Source organism: Bos taurus, chromosome 2, assembly GCF_002263795.3.
Source record: "Bos taurus isolate L1 Dominette 01449 registration number 42190680 breed Hereford chromosome 2, ARS-UCD2.0, whole genome shotgun sequence".
NCBI classification, from domain to species: domain Eukaryota; kingdom Metazoa; phylum Chordata; class Mammalia; order Artiodactyla; family Bovidae; genus Bos; species Bos taurus.
The window spans coordinates 69747951-69756657 of NC_037329.1; positions in this window are offsets into that span (position 1 = coordinate 69747951).

The window sequence follows — 8707 nt, forward strand, 5'->3', positions numbered from 1 at the left end:
ACCTGATGATACATACCAAGCCTTACAGGGACCATTTGACTTTATATACATTCAATTTATTGACTTTAGTCATCACTGCTTCCTAACAAACCCCAAAAGCACCCTGAAAGGGTTACATCAAGGCCAAAATTAAATGGCAAACGCTCCTCTTACTGCCTTCTTTCAGAAGATTGGAGGTTTAACCTGCCCTGTTTCCCATCCTGTCCCACTCTTTGACCACATTTTTTTTCTGTAGCCAGCATTGATCTTACTAATCATCACAGATGGAAGCAATTCAACCATGAGAATTCAGGTTAGTTTACCTGTCTGTGACCAGATTGATTTATAAGCACCTCCATCATTCCTTTTTTCTTCCAGTTTGTTTGAGTGTGGTATAGGGCTCATCCTCAATTTAAAAATTACAAGCAAGCTAAGGTCAGTAATTGCAGAAGACATTTACTGAGTTTACATAAAAAAAAAAGATAAGTATCCCCATTATTAAATTAGCTCACATTTGTGACTACTACTGAATAGTGGGTGACCTCCGTGTATGGAGCTACAAAATGATAAATAATTTATATTTAATATTCCGGGCATACTATCAAGAAAATGAATGAAAGCTTCGCCTACAAATATACCAAGAATTATCTATTATTGTCACTGTTAATTATCTATTACTGTCTGTTAAGCTAGTACAGTAGAAAAAAATTTACATGATCTAAAAGACTTAAAGCATGGTCCTGAGAACAAGATAAATTCTTTTTTTTTTAAACAAGGAATTAGGAATAAGAAGATCTGATCTCTATTCTGACTCAACTAATAGTAAACCTTGGGCTCATCCTTTCCCTCTGTGAAAGGACTCCTGTCTCCTCAAAATACTGACAAAGGATGTAGGAAGATCCTGAAACAGATCACAGACATAAAGAACAGATTGTGGTTGCCAAGAGCTGGGGGCAGGGGATGGCAGGCAAGAGAAGGTATGGGAGCTTGAGATTAGCAGATGCAGACTATATGTACAAGATGGATAAATAACAAGGTCTTAATGTACCACACAGGGAACTATATTCAATGTCCTGTGACAAGTTATAATGGAAAAGAATATGAGAAAGAGGTGGATTCTTAACCACTGGGGAAGTCCCAGGGTCTTGTCTTTTAAATTTGAGGTCTCTGACCCCAAATTTAGCAGACTCCATGATTTTACATAATCTCTTGTCTGAAAAGTCTGTCAAGACAGAATTTCAATTTTTCCCAATCAGCAAATAATTTTTGGGCAAGAGCAGCTTCCTTGCTATGCTTACTTTTCTGGGGTCTCACTTTCCCTTAGATTTTTGCCTGCTAATCCCTCTTTATCTTTTTAGCTCTTTGATGTTTTTAAGGTAATACTTAAAATATATTCAAATAAACACTGTTTTCAGTGGGAGGCTTTTTATTTTTTTTTTTATAACTTGGCCCATATTAACATGCCATAGTCTTTCTACAGGTCACTTACTCATGATTCTTGCTGAGAAACCAAGCTGCCTTTTGAAATTGGCCTGTCCCTCTGGAAGAAGCTGGTGCCAAGTCTGAACATTTAGAATGCCATACTCAGACTTTTCTCAAAGTAAAATTAAAAAACCACAATTAAGTGCAACTCCTTTGTATTACATAATTCTGTCTCCAACATGCTAAAAGAACCAATAAATTTTAGGTGGACAAATTGGTGGTAGATAACGATTTGCCTTTCTTTCTTAATGCTTTTCTTGTCAGTATTTTGAGGAAGACTGATTTACATAAATCATCTAATATAATGCTTTCCAGTAAAATTAGTGATGATAGAAAAGTTTTAAAATCTTCAGTGTCCATCCACATGGGGTTACTGAGCTCTTGAGATGTGGCTAGTGCAACTGAGGACCTGAATTTTTATTTTATTTAAAGTAATTTAAATAGCTTCATGTGTCTAGTGCCTGCTGTATTAGAACATTCTAAGATAAATGTATTTTTGCTGTGCTAAGTTGCTTCAGTGATGTCTGACTCTTTGTGACGCTATGGACTATATAGCCTGACAGGCTCCTCTGTCCATGAATTCTCCTATTTGGAACCAGAGTCAGACCACCTGACCTGCCTCTTGAGAAACCTGTATGCAGGTCAGGAAGCAACAGTTAGAACTGAACATGGAACAACAGACTGGTTCCAAATAGGAAAAGGAGTACGTCAAGGCTGTATATTGTCACCCTGCTTATTTAACTTATATGCAGAGTTCATCATAAGAATGCTGGGCTGGATGAAGCACAAGCTGGAATCAAGATTGCCGGAAGAAATATCAATAACCTCAGATATGCAGATGACACCACCCTTATGGCAGAAACTGAAGAACCAAAGAGCATCTTGATGAAAGTGAAAGAGGAGAGTGAAATAGTTGGCTTAAAACTCAACATTCAGAAAACTAAGATCATGGCATCCAGTCCCATCACTTCATGGCATATAGATGGGAAACAGTGGAAACAGTGGCCGACTTTATTTTTCTGGGCTCCAAAACCACTGCACATGGTGATTGCAGTCATGAAATTAAAAAGGCGCTTACTCCTTGGAAGGAAAGTTATGACCAACCTAGATAGCATATTAAAAAGCAGAGACATTATTTTGTCAACAAAGGTCTGTCTAGTTAAGGCTATGGTTTTTCCAATGGTCATGTATGGATGTGAAAGTTGGACTATAAAGAAAGCTGAGCACCGAAGAATTGATGCTCTTGAACTATGGTGTTGGAGAAGACTCTTGAGAATCCCTTGGATTGCAAAGAGATCCAACAAGTCCATCCAAAAGGAGATCAGTCCTGGGTGTTCACTGGAAGGACTGATGTTGAAGCTGAAACTCCAATACTTTGGCCACCTGATGTGAAGAGCTGACTCATTTGAAAATATCCTGATGCTGGGAAAGATTGCAGGCAGGAGGAGAAGGGGATGATAGAGGATGAGATAGTTAGATGGCATCACCAACACAATGGACATGGGTTTGGGTGGACTCCGGGAGTTGGTGATGGACAGGGAGGCCTGGCATGCTGCAGTTAATGGGGTCGCAAAGAATCGGACACGACTGAGCGATTGAACTGAACTGAATGCTTACCAAATATGAGCACAGAATCCTATTTTCCCCACATATTCCTGTTACTATTAATTCTATGGAATACATTTTGAGAATTTGAGATTTATGCTAAGGAATTTTATAAGATATAAATAAGCAAAAACACTGGATAGATTATGATAGTTTTTTCAAAGTAGTGTTTGAAGATCTTTAGAGGATGCGAATATATTCTCAGTAGTACAGAATTTTACTGGAGAATTTTGAAATGATATGATTTTAGTTACATGATAACCTTAAAATATCAATTCAAGCATGTTTTGAATGGTATCGGTAAAGCATTCTAACAGAGTACTGCTACATGATTTCTCTTAAGATTGGCTTCTAATAGTCTTACACTGATTAAAAACCAGAGATGGATTTAAATTATCACTTGCTCTAAATGAAGTTCAAGTAATGGTAGGGATAACTGTACAAATAAAGGTTTAATAAAGAGAAGTATTAAAAGAATTGAGCCATCACATGATAAACTGCAATTAAGAGCATGTTTTACCTCAAAAATTATTCATTCTGTAACAACTATTTCAATATTTAGTGTTGTTGTTGTTCTGTTGCTCAGTCATGTCCAACTCTTTGCAACTCCATGAACTCCAAGCACACCAGGATTCTGTGTCCTTCACCATCTCCCAGAGCTTGCTCAAACTCATGTCCACTGAGTTGGTGATGCCATCCAACCATCTTGTCCTCTGCCATCCTCTTCTCTTGCCTTCAATCTTTCCCAGCATCAGGGTCTTTTCCCATGAGTCAGCTCTCTGCATCAGGTGGCCAAATTATTGGAGCTTCAGCTTCAGCATCAGTCCTTCCAATGAATATTCAGGGTTAATTTCCTTTAGGATTGACTGGTTTGATCTCCCTGCAGTTCAAGAGACTCTCAAGAGAGTCTTGAGACTCTCGAGAGTCTCGTCTAACACCACAGTTCGAAAGCATCAGTTCTTTGGTGTTCAACCCTCTTTATGGTCCAACTCTCACATGTGTAAATGACTACTGGAAAAACCACAGCTTTTACTATAAGGACCTTTGTTGGCAAAGTAACGTCTCTACTTTTTAATATGCTGTCTAGGTTTGGTCATAGCTTTTCTTCCAAGGAGTAAGTGTCTTTTAAGTTCATGGCTACAGTCACTGTCCACAGTGCTTTTGGAGACCAAGAAAATAAAATTTTTCACTGTTTCCCCATCTATTTGCCATGAAATGATAGGTCCGGAAGCCATTATTGTCTTTTTCTTTTTTTTTTTAATGTTGAGTTTTAAGCCATCTTTTTCACTTTCCTCTTTCACCTTCATCAAGAGGCTCTTTAGCTCTCTTTGCTTTCTGCCGTAAGGATGGTATCATCTGCATATCTGAGGTTATTGATATTTCTCCTGGCAATCTTTATTCCAGCTGTGCTTCATTCAGCCTGGCATTTCACATGATGTACTCTGCATATAAGTTAAATAAGCAGAATGACAATTTACAACCTTGACATAGTCCTTTCCCAATTTGAAACCAGTCTGTTGTTCCATGTCCAGTTGGTCCATTTCAATATTTATTGAAATGCTTCAATTTCAAAAATATCTTTCACATTCTGTAACTTGAATATTACATTTTTAAGCCTTTGTTCATATTTAGTTTGCAAATGTTTTGGTTTATAGATGTATGAGTTAAGCCTAAGAATTTTCTAACTAGTTGAATATCTAGAACATTACAATTTTTTTAAGTTTAAGTAATATTAAAATAATCAAAATTAAAACTAGGGTTACAAACAAATTATTTATGTGTGTAAACACTGTTGTAAGATATTTCAATTACATTTTGAATGCATCATATAGCATTCTTAAATATTCAGCCAATATTTAAAATTGGTTTGCATTCCATGACTATGCATCATCTGTTAAATTGGCCATATGGCCAGAAAAGGTCTGCAAAGTATTAAAATCTCATCATGGATAATCACAAGTTGACTGGTTTAATATCACTGTGAATAAAAATAGCTTTACTGAACTGTTCAAATATAGCAATATCAGGTTTTGTGGATTTGTTTCCCTTGTTGATGTCTGCTATCTTTTTAAAAAATTCCATACACAGCATACACACTATGCAAAGCATGCCTTCAACTATCACCTGGAGGTCAAGGATTCCAGAACTCTATTTCTACCCCTTTGTTCATTTCAATTTCAGACACACATTTCCAAGACTTTAATCAAGAGTTTTACCTAAATGTCCAACAAGTATTTCAAACTCATTGAACCCCAGATGCCAGTTCTGTGTTCTTGTTCTAGATCAGTGGGGTTCACTTCTAGCCAGTCCATGAAACTAAAAACTCTGAATTCATCTTCCACTTCTTCCTTGTTTGTCCTCACCCTTACATCAGCGCTCAGCAAGTCCTGCACATTCTCTGCACCCTAGCCATTGTCTTAGTTCAGGCTTGTACCACCTTTTAAACGATGATTGCAATATAAGTTACTTTCAGTGCCAATCTAGCTTGATATATGAACATAACTAATCTCAATGAGAGTCCTCAGATGACTTGCTTCTGCCTACATGAGCTGGCCAAGCTTCATTTACTGAGGCTTCTGCCTTAAAGACTGTGAGCTTATGGAAGGCAAGGCCTCTGTCTTGTTCATTTTTATTTTTGTGTTTTATAAAATTCTTAGTATGTAACTGGTGCTACATGTAGTTAAATGTTAAGCACTAATGAGTGGCTAAGAGCACAGGTTTTAGAATCAGACAGATATAGGTTTAATTTCTGCCTCCTCTGCCACTTAGTTGCTAACTGACCCTGAGCAAATTAACTTTTAAGACTGCAATGCTCAATTCTGGCTTCATGTTAAGATTACACAAGGGATTTATTAGAAGGGCCCAAGCCCCCATTTCAGCCCAATTAAATCAGAATATATGGAGGGTGAGGCTCAGGGACTAGAAATTTTAATAGATTCACAGGTGATCTTATTATGCAGCCAAGGTTGAGAATACTGCTCTTGAGCTTAATTTCTCATCTACTATGTAGTATCTGTTTTGAAGGGGTTTGGAGCATCTGAAAAGAAATGGAATTCAGCATAGTGCCTGGCACATAGTGGTGGTACGTGGTAAAGAATTCACCTGCCAATGCAGGAGACACAGGAGACGCAGTTTCGATCCCTGTGTTGGGAAGATGCCCTAGAGTAGGAAATGGCAACCCATTCCAGTATTCTTCCCTGGAAAATTTCATGGATGGAGAAGCCTGGAGGTCTACAGTCCATGGGGTCACAAAGAGTCAGATGTGACTGAGCGCACACATACACTCACTGGCATATAGTAAGTCACAATGTTAATACACAATCTTAATCTGTAAGCTTCTTCTCAATCTCTAGCCACTAGCTGCTTTGCCTTCAGTTCCTGGAATGTACAGATTTTGCATTGTCATCACTTGTCTCACTTTGAAATTATATATTAATTTAACTATTTACTGTGTGTTTCCCCAAACCTACTGCAAACTTCAGAAGGCAGAAAAGGTCGCTTTCCTCTTGGGATTCAATGCCAAGTGCCTGGGGTGTGCATGATGTTCAGGTGATTGTTGTTAAAGGATGGATGAATAAATGGTCCATCCTGGACTCTCAAAAAGGCAAAAAATCCTTGACTTTTTGTGTCCCGCAACTATATGTATTCCTACATCAAAACACCATCAAAACTAGTACTACTGTCACTAGTGCTCTAGTTTCTAGCTACTGACTAGGAAAACTGTAACACTTTTTTTTTTTTTTCCAGGGAGATGGTTTTAATTTGGGTAAGGCTTCCAAGTCCAGGTTCTTAGAGGCTTAGTCATCAACTCTTGGGCAATAACTAATGTTAGTCTAACAACATCTCACTTTAACAAGGTAAATAAAATTCTGTGGGTGTTTATGTTAGCTAAGTAAGAAAGGTTTTGTTTTCCAGTTTACCTTTTGTCCCATTCAGTTGGGAAGCCAAACAACATGTAAGGTTAATGGAAAAAAAACGTTTTTCTTAAGTTACAGAATTATCAAATCATTGATACGTTTGCCTATGAAAAGGATCTTAGAAATAACCTAGACCAAACCTAGACAAACGAGAAAAAAGGCCAAAAAAAGTGAATTTTTTGGACATGATTATGCACATGCTGTCAGGGCACCAGGTTTCAAGAATCCTTCACCAGTATTCTCCCAGCCACATTACACCAGTTTCAAAGTAACTCAGTTATTCCAATTTCTCAGAGTTCTTCATCAATTTATATTCCGGCATCAAGTAATTTGTGATTTTCACGTTTACATGATAATAACAAATGCTTAGTCCAAATTCATGAGTATGACATTCAGATCTCATGTCTCAAGACATCTGTCCATGCACCAGGCTCCATCATCTATTTCAAGTTTTCCCATCTCTGAGCTCTCACCATAATGCACAGCGCCATATTATCTGACTCCTTATAATCCATGAAAACTGTCCCCAAACTTAATCAGAAGACAGTGGTTTTCTGTATTTCTCCTGAGTACTTTGTATTCTGCCCTATACTGCAATAGGAATGACTGTGTTGCATGTAAGAAACTTAGAAATTGGTGCCACATGGTTCTTGCTTTTTAGGTCTTGTCTCTTCTTGAAATCAATAAATATTTAAACTAAAACAAAAGCCTCTCCAGGATAAAATTTTCCATAAGGAATTTCTTGAAGACAATTTTTAAGTGTTTGAAAAAGGCAAGACCCTGATGAAGAGGACTCATGGGGCTTTAAAGAGGGCCTCGGATGTTAAGGACATTTTGAAGTTACTGTCTCTTTTCTGGGTGCTTTTCTCTTTTCAAAATTGCGCATCCATTCAGTATAATTCATCCTTATCCATTTTTTTTTTAACCCTACTGGTAGTGTGAAAACCTACAGGAGAGAAATTTACGACCTTTAGGAAACATTAGAGAAAATAAGAAAGGCCATGTAAATACTTGCTTAGGTGTATTTTGGTGCAACTTTAACATCGCCTTCAAATTTTTCAGAAATAAACATACCCATAAAAAGGTCAGAAACAGCATCATTAATCAGTTCAAAGTAAAAAAAAAAAAAAAAATACAAAGGAATTTCACCAATTAACACTCCTTTGCGCAGCTCTTAAACAATAATTCCAGGCCCAAACTTCATGTAAAAACTTTCCACAAGAACACTGTAACTTGACCACAACCATATTATGATACTACTTCTGACAAAAAAAGGGTTGTAATTTCTCTACTTTGTATTTTCCTCTTAGTAGTTTGTATTTTACTTAGCAAAATCGACTTCGCTGTAAACCTCAAAAGCTCTTTCTATGAAAACTGTCCCCAAACCGCTTTACCTGGTCAAACTTGGGGAACGATTATTAATGAATGCCGCATAAAGTGCTGTGGGATGGAGAAGAGAGAATTATCAATTATGCTCTCTCCCCAAAGAAGTTATGACTTTAGAAGGGAAGGGAAAAAGGTAAATAAAGGTCGGCCAAATCACAAAAGATACTCTCAACATCCTTAGCAGGAGGACAGGCGACCTGCGCTCCAGAACTCCGATTTCAGCTCCGAAGAGAGGGACGCGCCAAGGGTTTGCGTGAGTAGCTGCGCGATTCTCTGGCACCGCCCATAGGGTCTGCGCAATCCTCACAACCCACGACTGCCCGCTCAGCAAACAACAG